This window comes from Xenopus tropicalis, chromosome 8, assembly GCF_000004195.4.
Source record: "Xenopus tropicalis strain Nigerian chromosome 8, UCB_Xtro_10.0, whole genome shotgun sequence".
NCBI lineage: Eukaryota > Metazoa > Chordata > Amphibia > Anura > Pipidae > Xenopus > Xenopus tropicalis.
The window spans coordinates 81,091,358-81,109,681 of NC_030684.2; the positions used below are offsets into that span (position 1 = coordinate 81,091,358).

An 18,324-nucleotide genomic window follows, 5' to 3' on the forward strand; every position below is an offset into this window, starting at 1 on the left:
ACTCAGTCTAACAGGATTAATCATCCACTTAAAATGCAGATATAATCCCAAAAGCTTGCAGTCTATTGCTCCTAGGAACATAATTGTTTTTCTGATCTGGACCCTAGATTGCAGTGTGAGGGGAACCTGTGTGACTGCGAGTACCCTGTTTCTATGGAGGGTTTTCATTACATTTCACACTTACATGCACCTGGTACCACTGGTAGCTAGGTGGACAATCTGGGAAAATACTCTGGTGCAAGCAGACCAAAATGATATGTCCAAGCTGCTTCACTCTAGGGTTATATATACCCATATATAATAAAGAGAAAAAAGAAAGAACCAAGCTTAACAATTCTATAGTCTATAATATCTAGTCCATCCAGTTCAGCATGCATTTTTCCTTTAGTTAACATACCTAACATTTGATGACACCCATTCTGGTACATGAAAACAGTACATAGCTGTACAGCCACACAAAATAATACTAAAATAAAACATAAAAAGCAATAGTTTTATACGTGTACATATATTAAACAGATAGAATCAGTATAAAATCTAAAAGCCTGTTACAGTGTCATTATAAGGTGTTTGGTACATATCAATACCCAAGCTACATGAGCTTTGAGATTTAAAGGAAAACTATACCCCCAAACAATGTAGGTCTCTATAAAAATATATTGCATAAACAGGCTCATATGAAAAACCTTGCTCCATCTAAACAAACCATTTTCATAAAAATATACTTTTTTAGTAGTATGTGCTATTGGGTAATCCTAAATCGAAAATTGCCATTTTAAGAGTTATGGGCCGCCCCCCTGGGATCATAGAATTCACAGCGCACACAAACAAGCCAAGGCACACATCCAGTACATGCTAGGCCCCATCAGCCAATGAATGGACAGAGTTCTACCTTTTGCTTCCACACTACTTCCTGTTACAGTAAGAGTTGCATTATTTCTGGTTATGTGATCCCTGAGGGAGCACACAGCCCATCATTAAATGGTGGATTAAGGGAAAAGATGTATAAGGGCAATATTTACTGATCTACTGTATATATATTTATTCCAGTTTGACACAATTCTTTAATAGGTCACTTAACATAATATAAACTCTCTGTTGGTTAAGTATTCATTCTGGGGGAATAGTTTTTCTTTAAAATTTCTTATGATAATTTGGTAGCTGGGCAATATATACAGTATTTGCTAATGCAACATTTTAGCCTAAATAAATGAATAAGTCTCTTGTTTGTGATCCACAACCTTCATTCAGGCCCAAAGAGAAATGAGAGAAAGACATTTCTCTCTGTATTCCTAGCTATGTATTCAGGATTATAAGGCAAAGGGACTAGTAATTTATTTGGTTATGGGAATAATGCTCAAAAATATTTAGTGAATGGCCCACAAAATCAGAACGCAAGAAAACTCTGCTGGTGGTGCTATATAACAATAATTAATTCTTGTCCTACAGAGTACAGAACGGTAACAGAAAGTGTTTTCATTTTGATGGATTAGTTTTTATGGTAGAGTTAACCTTTCTAACTTAATAACTATGGTTACAAAATGGGAAGGGTTGGCCATTTGTTTAGTAGCATATCACAAACATACAGAGTAGCTTATGTACAGGTATCGGACCCCTTATCCGGAAACCCGTTATCCAGAAAGCTCCGAATTACGGAATGCCCGTCTCCCATAGACTCCATTTTAATCAAATAATTCAGAATTTTGAAATTGATTTCCTTTTTCTATGTAGAAATAAAACAGAACCATGTAATTGATTCCAACTAAGATTAATTAATCCTTATTGGATACAAAACAATCCTATTGGGTTTAATTAATGTTTTATTGATTTTTTAGTAGACTTAAGGTATAGAGATCCAAATTACGGAAAGACCCCTTATCCGGAATACCCTTGGTCCCGAGCATTCTGGATAATGGGTCCTATACCTGTACAAACAAGTGGGCTCCACATCAATATATAGGGCCATCAAAACTCTGGTTAGATTAATTGGTTTACAGACATGTTTAGAAAGGGCTCATTTGTCTCATGTCCCACTGGGTCCTTGACAGTTTTGTGTCCGCCACTCTGGGTCTTCTTTCCTATGTCTCATAAAGGAAGTCTCTTGTTCTACAGATTATGTTGGTTGTTTATAAACATACTGTAATGCCAGTTAAATATAATGCTGTACATTTTCTTTTACACTATATATTCCCAAACCTCAAGGACATTAACAATAACAAACCAGTCATTAGGTTTATTAATCCACTTGTATGAACATATGATCCAGATAGCGGAACTGACTTAACTATGTAGGAATACGTCACATTCTGACATCTAAATGCCCTTGAGGCTTAGAAATGGACAGTTATGTAATGGAAGATCTCATATGTAACTTGCTGCATCTTCAGTTTACTTTTATGACAAGGGATAGCTGATAGAATACAAAAAACCTTCTATATTTCGGATTACCAATATAATGTTCTGTGGCATTTTTGCATCAAATGCTATGAGCTATTAAGCCTCATTTATGATTGCACTGCAGTGTTCACAATGCAGTTTTTGGATGCCAATCATCATGTTTTGTTCCCACAACAGAGCATTTATGCCCAAAAATTCCAGCAACAATTGCACATCATGTGACAAAACACATGCTATTTTGTGTGCATGCTTTTGCAAATCAAGCGTAAGTTGTGGTTAGCATTATCAGACTGGAAGTGAGGTTGCTTCCAGAGTACCAATGCACACAGCATTAATGATAGCATTCCTTTCGCTTGGTGCAAGTTTGCATTGGCTAATGGTGCACTCCACTGGAAATTACTACCATGTCCATAAGTGTCCACAGGTACTCCTAGCATCAATAAGCCCACTTCCATACTATTTATAAGAAGGCTGGGTGGGCAGATTAGTGCTTAGTGCAAGTACAAGGAAATACAAATGGTATAAATAGTTGGGTTCATTTTGGTGTGCCACACTTGAGGTCGTAAATGAGTATACATACAATGTCATTACCTACGCAAAATGTGTAATTAACTCCCAAATACAAGCAAAAATCACGCCACTTAGTGCTCATTCAAGTAGCCCACACTGGGCTCTGCACCTTTTGCTAGATTAGAAGTCTGCAAGAGAGTATTTATCTAAATTGTGCCTGTTTTTTGCAGTTTTCACCCTGCCCTGCTGTCAATAAATGACCCCTAAAATGTGCATTAGGGCTCTGGCACACGGGGAGATTAGTCGCCTGTTAGCGGGCGACTAATCTCCCCGAATTGCCATCCCATTTGCCGAAATCACGCCGCCGCGTGTGCCATCCCACCGGCAACTTACATTGTCGCCGGTGGGATGGCAACTGATGGCAACTCGGGGAGATTAGTCGCCCGCGAACAGGGAGATTTGTCACGGGCAACTAATCTCCCCGTGTGCCAGAGCCCTAACTCTATAAATTGGTAGATACCTACAATAAAGCTAATGGGAGGTAAAGAAAAATCCACCATACAGAGAGAGAGACAGAGGATTTGTGTATGAGGGTGCAGGAGTATAGCTGAATTATTGTGAGACCAGAGGCTCAAGTTAAACAAATATATTTAATTATACAAGGCTAGGTTATTCATTAATGGTCAGGAAGAATCACGCAGTAAAAAAAAAAAAAAATAGGTTTGAAAGATGTAAATGATATTTGCAATAGAGTATTTAAACATTCCCTATTAAAGTCCCAAATGCATTCAGAGTACTCATACATGTTATTTCTGTTCTGCTTTTTTCCTTAACTATACCATTTTAATGGTATCTATTTTACAGGCTACCACAATAGCATCCTCTAGGGTTCTAGGAAGCAATTCAGGAGTGAAAAAGCAATAACACCTCCTGCAGTTCCCACTTATCCAATATGATCAAATGGAAAGGAATAGTTTGCTCTATGTACCTTATATATATAATTGCCCATTTAAGGAAAATAAAAGGAAAGATGTTAAAGTTTAAATATGCTTATCAGCTGGCAGCATCTCCATTCCTTCAGTTTATTAACTCTGTTTAGCAGAGAGTTGCCTTGAAGTTTCTCCAGTGATAAAGAGACAAATATGCCCCTGTCTGGGATTCTCATGTAAGTGCTGGCCAAATGCCAGCAGAACTGTTTTCCCTTTGAAGTGTTTGATTTATAAGATAAGATTTGTTTTTTTCCAGAGCCTATGGGAGATGTCGGATTGCTGTGCAATTCCAAGGGCTTCCTTTGACTGATGGATATTTGAAATTATTTGAGTAGTATAATACTTTATTTATAAGGAGATGAACGTAATACAGCACTTTATACATTGTTCACATAAGTCTCTGGCCTAGGGGAGCTTACAATCTAGGGTCCCTATCACATACAATTTGATCAATTTAATAAGGAACCAATTACCCTACCTATATTTTTTTAGAGTGGGGACAAAAACTAGAGTACTCAGATAGTAAGACATTCAATAGGAAAGGCAGGCACTCCGGAAATCCAAAAATCCAAAAATGGTAAAGCAGAAGTTCAAAATTAAAGTAAAATCAAAAAATACTTTATTTTATTTATACACATACATGCTATATATATATACGCGTTTCGTACCAAATGGGGTACTTAGTCATAGGCTGGTTGGTATCCTATAAACACTTACTTAAACACTTGCTAAATACTGACCAATCACGGAATGGCAGTACTGACCAATTATAACATTTTACGATCATAAAATGCCGGAAAACCTTCGACTTTGATCCTTCTGTGCATGATTTTGGAAGCCTCCCATAGGAATCCATGGCACTATACAGCTCCATCCTGGCCCAAGGAAAGTCACGATAACGAAGCTTGAATGAATCAGAAACCTTTGTACTCTGCGTGACATTACGATTTTGTCGCACAAATTTTGTCGCAAAGTAAGAAAAAGTCTTGCAAAACATGAAAAAGTCGCTTGGATCGTTCGTGGATTAGTAAATCTCCCCCCAAGTCTGTAGGGGCACAGATGGCTCGTCTCAGTTAATACAGAACTTGGTACTTACACATGTACTCAAAGATAATTTAAACAAGGCACCAAGGCCTGATCGAATTTAACCTCAAATACTTAGAAAACTTAGCTCAGTTTTACTTAGGACACTTTTTCTCATATTCCCAGATGATCTTTTAACTGTTATGGTACCAATATTAATTCCAATATTTAAAAAGAGATTAAGATCTTATCCTGGGATATACACAGCGCCGGATTCGCGTTCCGGGTGCCACCACGCACCCCCCCCCACGCGCTAGTGTGCATGCGCAAACATTTAAACTCCCATACGGAGCAGTGGGGAGAAGTCCCCATTGCTCGGTATGGGGGCAAACTTTCAAAATTTAGTTGAGGCCGGGCGGCATGCCGCCCCTACATTTCCGCCACCCTAGACCCGGGCCTTTGTGGCCTCTCTACAAATCCGGGCCTGGATATACATTAGACATCTGTGGTCGGCAAGTTATTTGAACATCTGTTATTTTGCAAATTACTGCTACTAGATGTCAAAATTGCCCAGTCAAAAGTTAATGGGATACTACCCCCAGATTAAAGGGCATAACTACAGTCACTGTCAATAAAGTATCCCAAACTCATTACAGCAAGTTTAAAAAAAATTATTTTATTCAAATATCCATATTAAAAAAACATACAGTACAGGCAGGTACAATACAGGTATAGCTTTAAATTATACAGAGCCCTGTTAATGTATTTGTGTAATACTATGCATCACATTGAGGGGGGGGTGTCTTCCTCTGATGTTATGCACCTGGTATTTAGTTATTAAATACTGTATACAATACATGATGGATAAGGGTTTAGGGGTACTTGTTGCTGTAGCAAACAATGCCAGTCAGCAGCTAAAAGGACTGGCAAGGTCTGAGCTGTATAGACGGGTATCTATTCAAGTGAGAAGAAAATGAAAATGATGAGAAAAAATGATTCCTCTTTACTTTGATAACAAGATGACCTGGCAGTCTAAGGAAGAATGACTAAACTGGTCTAGCTATGAAAGGTTTCACTTATGAAGAAAGATTATCCAAGTTGGGAATGTTTATGCTGGACAGGAGGCACTCGCCCTAAGGAGGGCCATGATTACTGTGTATAGCATGTAACATATAAAGGGACCATACAACAAACTCTCTAATCCTTTATTCACCAGTATGGTTCTCTGGATAAACTAACAGGTTTCATTTAAGCAAAAAGTTTGAACTTGATGGAAGTGTGTCTTTTTTCAAACTATATTACTTTGACGATGCAGCTGCTATTTTTGTTGACCAATCTACTTAATATGCATTGTCCCCCTCCTGGTGCCTGTGTCTTTTTAGGTTACAAGTATTTAAGGTTTTCTTTAAGTTTTACATCCTTGAAAAAATAACTGAGTTTGGGTTGTGAATGGGTCTACTTTTCAAAAAATTGTTATTTTGCTCCCTTTTGCTGATTCTCTTTAAAAGATAGCAACATTAAATAAGAATATTGTTCTGAAGATATAAAGTAGGATGGGGATAAAAATCAGTAAGAGGTTTGTATGCTATAGCACTGAATGCTGTAAATCCTTAGTTACATCGCTAGTAATGTGTACCCTTGCCTTCTTTATCTATAGGAACAACATCACAACAGACAAGAATAAGTTGTTTAGGCAGATCTGCTAGTTCATGTTTTTTCAAAGAGGCTAAAGCCTCCATATTGTGGGAAGCCGTAATTGCTTGAGTTAATAAAATATACATGTTGGAAAGGCTGACTGTATTGTTTTCAGTTACTATATGGCCCATGGGAAGAAAATTCATTCAAATTCATGAGTAGTCTTGAGATATGTAAATTTGATTGGTTAATGGTTTAATCCTTTTGAACCTGGGCCCCTTCCTATTACCTCCTCCAAAACAAATCCTCTCTCTGGGTATGTTGCCTACTGTATACTCTGGGATTGACAGCTCTGTATCTATTTACTTCCTTCTTGTGGGCTGCTCTTTAGGTTCAGCTACAGCACAAGGATTAGTCACAACTGGTTGTCTCTGTGGTTTTTACACTACTCGAGGGACCATTTCATTCAGATAAAGTAATGTAAAACTCTCTGATTTTCTTCTGGCAACACACCCAAAACAGCAGAGTCAGTGTAGTAAAGCAGGCTCATTTGTGATGTAGAAAAAGAATCCAGGTTGAATATAACAGTAGTAGAAAGTAGTAGTAGTAGAAATGTGTATTTCATTCATTTGTTATTATTGCTCCATAAAATGTCTAATTAAAGAGGGATTTACATATTTTTCAAAGCAGGGATTATATTTTATTTATTTTCACTTAAACTGATATTAATATTGTTTGAGTCCTGGGATCTGGTGTGACAAATATCTTTATCTTAAAGTCTGTAAACAACAACTTTAGCATTCAACAAAAAAGAGACCTTGTAACCAGTGTTCTGCTCGATATGTAGGTAGTTGGTCAAAATAGGGTTACAAGTGAAAATTGATTAATGGGTATTAGATAAAATATTAATAACAGAATAGGAGGGTAATTAGTAGTTGTTTTGTAAGATTCTGGCATACAGAGTTTTATTTATCCTAAAATGGTAATATTTGGTAATATTTATGTTTATATATGATAAAATGTTGTATGAAATGTGTCAAGTATTTTATTAAAACATTTGGCTGAATATATCAGTGCAGAGAGACTCTGTACTTGCATCAGTTTACTGTACAATGAACACAACCTATTTATTGTGCTACTATTTTAATGGGTGACACATAGGGAAGGCATGATGATGAGTAAACGCAGATCCTGATTATGAACAAAATATAGGCTGGCTATATTCAACTAATTTAACAGATGGGTATTCCTTCTAAGGCTGCCTAAAAGTAGGTAGTTTAATGTAGTATATATGGAGGTCTAAGAATATTAAAACCCTTTGGGAGCTAATAAATAGACTGGCAGTTACAGTGTTCAGTAGGGTCACAATAAGTCTATACAATTGTCTCTTGGCTTTGCTGGCCATAGCATGAAGCATAAAAAAACCACTTCATTTTCGTGGAAACAAAAATAGATGCAAGATTACAATGTTAAATGGTTGTTATCAAGGCAATGGTTGTATGGAGCACCCAATCACGCTTCTTTCCACTTAGGTGGCGCGTCCATGGGTGTAATGTGGGACAAAGCACTGGCCTGGTGACATCAGATGTGTGATGTTAAAAATGAATAGATGCCAAAGACATGGGTTCAATGTTTGGATATAGGTCTTACTCTGTGAGTTCCTTGTTGTGCCTGAATTAATATGTTGACTTGATCTTCTGGTTCCTGACTATCTGCATTGATTCTGACCACACTGATTGCTACCTTTCTCAATCTTTTGCCTCAAATGAGTTTTCTTAACTCCCTGAATATCACAAATTGGACTATCTGAACACAGCTTTCTCTTTAGTCCAGACCCCATTAAGGGCCATCAGGCCTTGACAGTGGTGTAACTAGGAGTTACTGATTAAAATATTTTCTGGGCCCCTCCATCTACCCAAACCATTGCAAACATGATCTGTTCTGAACACATATAGTAAAATTATGTTAGAACCACACTAGGCTTTTCATACATTTGGAAATCAAAGTAACTGCTGAGTCTGTATTTAATATTATGGCTCTGCATCTAGAACAGTGGTTAACAAACTGTGGACTTGGACTCTCTAGGTCAGTGATCCCCAGCCTCTGGCTGGTGAGCAACATTTTACTCACTAAACCTTTGGATGTTCCTCCCAGTGACCTTAAAGAATGTGCTTATTTTTTAACTTCTGAATTCATTGCAAGTTTTGGTTGCATGCAAACCAGATATACTGCCAAATAGAGCCTCTGCATATTTGGCACCCCTAGGAACTTTTTATGCTTGTGTTGCTCCCCAACTATTTTTACATTTCAATGTTGGTCACGCATAAAAAATGTTGGGGACCCCTGCTCTAGGGGGTCCCAAAGCCATGGGCGGTTGTGAGATTCAGCCTAAAGGCCAGTTATAGTTAAGTTTGGGAGAATACCTGTTATTCTCAATGGTCTTGAAAGTAATTTAGGATGATATTTGGGTGGAAAATTTCTTTGCTGTGGTAGAGACTATGGGGGACATTTACTAATCCACGACTGCACCAAGCGTTCGTTCAAACGTTCTGTGTGTATTTTCGGCAACTTTTTCGTACCTTGCGCAACTTTTTCGTACATCTATATTACTGTTTCAGCTACATTTCCTGTGCACAGCTGAGCCACATATTAATAAATGAAAGGGTCCAAGAAATAACTGGCCAGTATTCAAAGAATTGGAGCCCACCAGATATTCAATGGCCTCTTATCAAAAAACAGCAAAGATGTTTGAGTGCCTGAAAGAGATTGGTGTATTTCTGTAGGGAAGGAGGGCCAGTCAGTGTTAAGGTGCCCATACACTATAAGATCCGCTCGCTTGGCGATGTCGCTAAGAGAGCGGATCTTCACCCGATATCCCCACCTACGGGTGGGCGATATCGGGTAGCAAGGGACTTAAAAAAAAAAATAATCCGATCGTTTGGCCCTGGGGCCAAATGATCGGATTGCATTTGAGGTTATGGGGCAGTCGGTTCAGTGACTGCATCAGGCCAGATCTCGGTCGGCCAGGCTGCTCTGTTCTGCCCATACACGGGCCAATTAGCTGCCGAATCGGTCCAAGGGACCGATATCGGCAGCTATAGTCAGCCCGTGTATGGGGGCCTTCAATAACACCACTGGAATTAACACAAGATATGATTATACTAAATAGAGGACCCTGTTGGCTATCTCAGTACTTATTCATTGGGTCATAAACTCACCATTGATACAATAGTTCCTTCCAACTGGAAAAATTTGTGAACTGATCACTTAGGGCTCTGGCACACGGGGAGATTAGCCGCCCGCGATAAATCTCCCTTGTCACGGGCGACTAACCTCCCCAAACTACCATCCCACTGGCAAACATGTAAGTCGCCGGTGGGATGGTACACGCTGCGCAGGTGATTTCGGCAAATCGCCGAAGTTGCCTCGCGAGGCATTTTCGTCGATTTTCTGAAATCGCACCGCCGTGTGTGCCATCCCACCGGCGACTTACATGTTCGCCGGTGGGATGGCAACTGATGGCTCTCTGATGGCAACTCGGGGAGATTAGTCGCCCGCAAACAGGGAGATTTGTCGCGGGTGACTAATCTCCCCGTGTGCCAGAACCCTAAGTGATCAGTTCACAAATTTTTCCAGTTGGAGCTATAAACTGTTTAAGACCTAATATATTATTGGGCAAATATAAGAATTAGAAGAGAAGATGACATTAAACTATGGAATAAATGTAATTAGGATAAACAGCAGTATGTTATATAATATATATTCAGAATATTTATATATAATACTCTCAGAACAGGCAAATGCAATGTGAAACAAGAAAGGCACAACATGTATTTGCTACTATTGCTTATCAGCTTGAATTTATTTGGAAAACTGTTGGCTAACAAATTTAAAGTGACTTTCCAGACGTTGATTTTCCAACCTGGTACAGGTAAGTTTAATTGCAAGATGAACAGATTCCTTAACAGTATCTACTACAACAAAACCAATTGTATTCACATAAAGCTCCTGCTGAATGAAGCCTAATTGCATTTGACAGAGCTGAAAAAACTCCCCTATGCAATCTATCCACCAAAGGGAATACTTTCAAGTCAGGAACTGCAAATTATATAGGTGCGTACTATCAAGGCTGCTCTTACTACAGAGCTGAAGATCTGAGTGTGGCCTGAGATCAGTCCATAATATTAAAGGGGCCTGAAATGTTCAGGGGTAGTTTTTTTGTTTTCTCATATAATGCTTATTTAGTTTTTATTCTGTGAAAATTTCTTTTTATATGTTTCCTTTTTATTGATCTAAGTAACAAGTAAAATATTATTTGCCTTGAAGTTTGTATATGTCTTTGTATATGAGTTTAAATCTAACTAGTTCATAAATTAGAAGTCTACACGGTGAATTCCCATCCTGTTGTGTCTTTGACTCTTAACTTATTGCAACTGTATCTTGTATTTATCTGTATTTATTGTTATACTTTGTATTTATCTATTATTATCTTAATAACCCCCTGTTTGTATTAATGTAGTTTGTATTAATGTATTCTACTATACAGCGCTGCGTACATAAGTAGCGCTTTAAAAATAAAGATATACATACATACATACATCTATGGACAATAGTGATGAGCGAATCTGTCCCGTTTTGCCTGAAATGGTGAAAAATCTGCGAAATGGTGAAAAAAAATTGTGCCCCAAGTTATTTTCTGTTTCAAATCCATGCCTGCCAAAATATTTCGCTTATCACTAATGGACAATCCATTTTTTACTTTTAGCTTCTAGAATTTTTTTACCCTTAAAAAAGAAGTATAAATTCTGTATGCACAGGCCACACAAAGATGGAAGATGCAATATGCATGGAGAATATACAGTTTCATTAAGATATAGTCAGTTTTTTTCTGATAAATTCAAAGGATATTGCTTATAGTTTACTTTATTATAACATTTAAAAATACAAAAGTCACTAAGGCAACAACAACTTTACACTATTGTAGGGAATACATGTAATGCACAAAGCATGTTGCTCACCAACCCTTTGGATGCTGCTCCCAGTGCCCCCAAACCAGGTAGTTATTTTTGAATTTCTGACTTGGAGGCAAGTTTTGGTTGAATAAAAACAAGATTTACTACCAAATAAGCCCCCTGTAAGCCAATAGCGTGCATAGAGGCTACCTAAGAGCCAATCTTAGCCCTTATTTTTTATGATGCTTGTGTTGCTCTCCAAGTCTTTTTACATTTCACTGGCTCACAAGTAAGAAAGGTTGGGGATCCCTGATCTACAGAATGATCTGCTGTTAGATGAAATAACTGTTGTTTATAGTCTTCCAAAATAGATAGTGGTCCCAAATATATTTCTAAAAAAGTGATTATATGAATCTTTTCAGTGCTTATTCTCCAATGTAAAAAAAAAAAATCCTTTCTTGCATAGTGGTTACGGGTGACAACATGCACCTGTTCTACCAAGTTCTACCATTTCCCAAGGAAATCCTTCCTAATGTCTATTTGATCCAAAAAAAGGCCCTGGATCAGCACTGTACTAAGAGTATCAATATCAGTAACCTTGCTCGTTTTTCCTTGTGAAAAAGACATCCAACCCTTTCTGGTAATTATCAAATACGTATTTCAGTGCACCTGCTTCAGGGAGAGAATTCCACTGCTTCACAATTCTCACTATAAAAAAAAACCCTTTTCACGCCATAAGATAAAACTTCCTTTCTTGTAATCTTAAAGGATGCCCTTGTGTCCTCTGAAAGGATATACTGAATGAGACATCAGGGAGTATACTGTATTTTTTTTCTCTTAAAACCGTTAAGGGAATCTTCTTCAATGTAAACTAACCTGGCCTTTTTACTGAGATCTTGCATAACCTTTATCCCTTTAATCACTCTTCTACGGACTTTCTATATTTTAATAATGTCCCTTTTAAGTACTGTAGACAAAAACTCTACAGCATATCTTAGATGGGTCCTTACCAGTGCTTTGTAAAGGATCTCTGTTTCTTGTTTTACAGCTGTTGATTGGCTTTGCTTGATGTAGCTAAGTTAAATGTCCACAGGCACTCTAAGTTATTTCTCCACCTTTGATTCTCATATCTTGGCCTCATTAAGGGTATAAACGCCTGCATATCTCTAAATCTGTAGTGCACTGCTTTACATTTATCAACTTTGAATCTCATCTACCACTGCCCATACTGCTAGTTTGTCAAGAACTCCCTGCAAAGATGAAACATCTTGGATAGATTTAGTTTTTACTGCCAACAGATTTTTTCTTTCAGTGCCCTCCTTTTCAGTAAATTAAAAGCAGATTTAGAAAAATAGACCCAATGCAGAACCATGTGGCTCACCATTACGCCATTCAAAGAATGTGTATTGGATGATTTCTGTTTGTACAAAATCCTTCAGCCAGTTCCCTAATCACACACACATAGAACTATTAAGGCTAAAGCCAAGATTAGAAAGCAAACATTTCTGTGGCATTTTGCCAGCTTCTAAGTAGATAACATCTAGTGCAACACCACTGTCCAACTTCCTACTTCCTTTTTCATTAAAAGAAAATACATTGAAGTCTTTTTAAAATCATGCAAAAACTTTTTTTTGACGTGCTTTTTTGACAGAACCACAACTTTTTCCTCCGCCCTGATAACTCCATGCTATATCTTGCTACTACCTGGCTCTTGTGGGTTTGAAATATTGAGAAAGGTTTTTGAAGACACAGGACAGAAAAAAGAGGAGTCATAGGTATTAGAAAGGCTTCCAAGAGTTAGAGAGATAAGTATTTTAAAAAATCTGGAAAGTTAAGGCAAAGGGAAGAATTTGGTGGTCAACAAAATTCCTGTAGGAAACTTATTCTAAAACATTGATCCCCAACCAGTGGAACACGAATTCGAATTGGAAAAATCAGATTGGAAAACTAACATTTTGCGACTTTTTTGTATTTTTTGCGATTTTTTCGGCGCCTTTATGACTTTTTCGGAAATTGTGGCGACTTTTTCGTTACCAATACGATTTGCGCGAAAAAACGTGTTTTTCGTAGCCATTACGATGCGCTCGTATCTAGTCGCGACTTTTTCGTATCGGCGGGCGAAACTTTCAGACTTAGCATGATTTTGGAAGCCTCCCATAGGACTCAATGGCACCCTGCAGCTCCAACCTGGCCCAAGTAAAGTCACCATACTGAAGCTTGAATGAATCCGAATCTTTCGTACTCGGCACGAAGGCTACGAAAAAGTTGCGACAAAATACGAGCGCATCGTAACGGCTACGAAAAACTTGCGTTTTTTCGCTCAAATCGTATTGGTAACGAAAAAGTCGCGACAATTTTCCGAAAAAATCGCCAAATACCGATCATTACGAAAAAAATGCAATCAGACGCATTCGGCCGGTTCGTGAGTAAGTAAATGGGCCCCCAAACCAGGTAGTTATTTTTGAACTCCTGACTTGGTGGCAAGTTTTGGTTAAATAAAAACAAGATTTGCTACCAAATAAAGCCCCCTGTAAGCTGTAATAGCCAATGTTAGCCCTTATTTGGCACCTCCATGAACTTTTATGATGCTTGTGTTGCTCCCCAAGTATTTTTACATTTCACTGTGGCTCACAAGTAAGAAAGATTGGAGATCCTTGTTCTAAAGAGTAAATAAAGGATCAAAAGACTTTCTTAGTCATATGGCAATTGCACCAGCTTGGAGTTTCATCAGCCCATTACACAGGATAAAAATGTAGATTGAAATATATATATTGGGGTTTTTGGTTCCCCTTTGAATCCTCCATTCCTAGTAACACTGAATGATTGCTTTATGTTTGCATGCAGCCCAGGAATTTACTGTGAATGCAGAGCAATTTCTAATAGGTTTAAAGGTTAAGGAATTAAGTAGACAAGAGCATAAATAATTGAAGCTCATTTGGTTGGGAAGCAAGCTGCACATAGCTTCCCAGTGGCCGAGCCCTGGATAATTATACAGGCAATTATAGGCAAGAGTAAACAGAATGTACCTGCAAGAAAGATTAATGTGGAAACCCTTAGATTCATCTGATACATTTCAAGAAGCATGGGCCTAATGAATGGACAGAACCTTTCTTACAACATCTTTTGTTTCTGAAGTAAGTCAAGCAATGTTCCTGAAAGCATTTGAGTTTCAGGGATATGCCTGTAAATCACTGCAGAATATCAGTAATTATTGTTTGTTACTGATAATAAGGAACAAACCTTTGTACTGTGTTGATGTTTACATTGGTTTTTACATCGAGCATAGATAATCTTTGTTAATATATACATTTAATTATATTATTTATGCATAAACACAATGTCAGCAGAGTTTATTTTTAGTTCATATACAGTACTTACTCAAGGCAAGATATATATACATTACACAAGAGTCATGAATATCATGTAAAGTATATCTTTTTAAACAGTGTTTAATGATTTGTTGACTCAATATAATTTGTATATTTTAAAAGCAATGTACCCCATGTTGTAAAACCACAGACAGGGCCGCTCCTGAAGTTAGGTGAGAAACTTGCCTCAGGTGGCAGTGTGGCAGGTTATCAGGTTAGTAAAAAGCTTTCTCTGGTAACTTTAAGAACCAAATTTTTATTTTTTAAAATGAAAACTCGGGTCTTCTAGTGTAGAGTACACTAGCAATACAGCCCACCCTGGTCCTGCTTTGATACAAAAGAGGTAAGTGTGGGAGGGGGGGGGTGAGGGCAGATGGCATTGAGCCTGCCTCAGATAGGAGCCTGGAGCACCCCCTGAGAACAGAGTCTTTATGTAGTCATGGAATGCCTCAGTGTGGGTACATTATTTCCTATACATACACTCTTCACCCCCTACCAGTGACTCCAATAAATAATAACTTAAGAGTTCCAACCTGGAATTTCAGACAAAGGATTCACTTTGACTTTTGGACTCTGTAATCCACAGATAACATTTTCTTCCATCCAAAAGTGATCCTGAACCTGTAATATAAAAAAAATAAAAATCAGTGGCCCAAATCATTAAACTACAGAGATCTGTAGAGGCTTACATTTTGAAACAATTTGTTCAATTGGCGTTTCATGCAACATACCCTATTAGTGCTGTATAAAATGTTTACTGACCATAAATACCTAATCTACATTTGCTACTAAGTCACTACTAAATGTTCCATTACATAGTTACATAGGTTGGAGGCATCTTTGGAGGCACAGATTTTCCCTGCTAATGGGTTGTGTTTGCCTTGGGTTGGTACAGCAGCTCAAAACATTTATCATTTATTATCTTAGTTCTCCTTTAACACCAAAAAACATTTAGTGAATTAACCAGAGGTGATATCTCTCACTTATATATATAACAGACAAGTGGTGATTGGCACAGTTCTTTTGTGGAATTTGGCAAAAAGTTAAAAAGAAGATAAGCGGTTAAAACCAAAACGGTTAGAGCGTCCATCTCTCTAGGGCAATGAGTTTAATGTTAGATACCCATGTGTAAGTAACATTCCACATCTGCTTCCCAACATGGGTTAGCAATGATGAGTGCTGCAAGTAGATGGGACAAGGCTTCCTGCATTGCTCTGGAGTTCATCGCCATTCATTTAACTCTGACTGAAATATGGTGTACTCCCTGACATCCATAGTCGTTTTTGGGTGCCATGCTCCCTATATGGCATAAAAATCCACAAGGCTTTTAAAACATATGGTGTAACCACTTTCTTACTGTAAAACAGACAACGACCACCTAGAATGACATAGAGCGTGGGGTACACTTGACTCTAAAACACAGGATGGGCCTTTGCTATATGGAAGGATCAAGGGGGAAGTGCAAAAATAAGAAATAAAGGACACCAGAAGGTTCTTGCAGCAAACTCAAATAGAACTGGTTTATTGTCCAAGACAATTGATCGACAAGGATAAGCACAAAATACTCACTATGCAGATGGTGGAGCAAATAGATTGGCAGGTTCAATGCAGAGCAAACAATGTAAAGCTGCACCACTGTGGAGAGTAGCTTGTATAGTAACAAACCTACCTCTAGTGGTCTGAATCCCACACAACAGACCTTGATTAGAACAAAGCTAAACCTGATAACCTTGTCACTAATTTGGTCCCTTCACTAAGGCAGCAGAGCTTGTAAAGAGAATACACCCAGCTATCTCTCCTGGTTGGAGCAAAGAAGCTGCTCCTGCTAGCTATAACTAACTCACGTTCCTAGAACCCTAGTCGTGCTATTACCAAAGATATTTCCTGCACTTACTAAATCCTCATTCATGGGGTCTCTGATCCCCGACTTCTTCAGAGGTAAAGGTCCCTCTGGGACAGAACAGCTTTACTGGGGCCTTGCTGAAGCCAGGCTCAGTGGTACATCCACCTGGTTAAACAGAAGCAGGCCAAAGAGAAAGATCCACCTCCACTAGATCCACTATACTATATTACAGTGGCCATAAACCTTATGGCCCAATAACATATGATATGTTAAATAGCAAAAGAGATACATGGGCTTCTGCCCAGTAACGATAGACATAAGGAAAGTAGGGTTTGAAGCTATAGGGATAGTTAACCCTATAGGTCCATACAGTGGGATGATTCATCCAGCATGTTTTTATGTACTAATTATGAAACATACAAGAATTATGGTAATAACTGACGTGTAGTTGCAGGAAGAACAGGAATAATTACTGTACATGTTTGCTAGAGCATGCAAAGACACTGTGTATATTTTGCATTCTATTATTATTCTCATTTACATTAAAGATATGCTGATATGTTTTTCTTCTCCCCATGACATTAATTCTTAGCAATAAGATGCTTAACTCCTTGACACATAAACCTCTGCCTTTGCAGATAATTAGCCATAAGTACATTACTCCTAATTGGGTAGGGGTTAAGTGTGGTGAAACACTGGAGTCTAAGCATAGGAGCTGTGTACATATTCCTGAGGTATGCAATCAAACAGACTTGATTATATGACGTTGAGCATGAATGCTCCCTGCGTCAGATGCCTAGCAAATCTCCCTCGGCACCATATCCCATTCATTATTCCCCACTAATGACACATGCTCGTTTTGCTATTAATCACACATAAACAGTGTTACACTAGTGGCTTTATTATTTCAGCTTTGCCAGCCTTTCTTTTTTTTTTTTTTTGGTTTAAAAAGAATAGTCAGAAACTGTTATGGTCCCATGAGGGTAGATGGCCCCTGGGGTTCTTGTCCAAAACCCAGTTGCAATATTTGTGTTAAAAACACCATATGTAATTGATTTTGCTGTTAGGTCTAGAAATATCTTGTTACCCCACTGATCAGGGGCATGGGAAAAGAAAGCTTTAGGGAAAATGAGAAAAGGATCATAATGTGGCATTTACAGTAATATAAATCAAGGTGCAGTACAAAGAACTGATGAAGAGCAGGCAGGAAAGTAAAGCTTAGATGGTGCCAAAATAGAAAGGAAAGAGAAGCAAAGAGAAACAAAGAAAAAGGGAACAGTAGGAAGGGATGAAGTGATAAAAAGCAATGAAGGGAGAAAGAGAAAGGGCGTGCTGTAGATAAGCAAAAGAAAAAATGGCATTGAAGCAAGTGGAGGAGAGAAGCAGAAGGACTGGGAAAATTGAGAGAGGAAAAAATGGAAAGGTTCTAAATAGCTTCTGTGGAAAAGAATCCTGGAGTATAAGAATGAAAATTCCAGTAAAATTAGAAATCAAACACATACACATAAATATGTGTCACATAGCACCCTTGAACAGGGGACACAGGCAGGGCAAAGTGTACATGAAGATGGATCTCTACAATGACTACTGCTCCGCAACAATAGCTT

At 38.2% G+C, this 18,324-nt stretch overlaps 1 protein-coding gene across 4 annotated transcripts in view; it reads right to left on the reverse strand.

Moving 5' to 3' along the window:
• The window catches only part of lrfn1.1 (leucine rich repeat and fibronectin type III domain containing 1, gene 1), a 69,012-nt gene that overhangs the window by 15,892 nt on the left and 34,796 nt on the right, over positions 1–18,324 (reverse strand). For all 4 annotated transcript variants that reach the window (XM_018096917.2, XM_012969569.3, XM_031891598.1 and 1 more), the window contains one exon: positions 15,408–15,495. The gene's annotated coding sequence lies outside the window, so the exon portion shown is untranslated. The remainder of the gene's footprint in view (positions 1–15,407; positions 15,496–18,324) is intronic.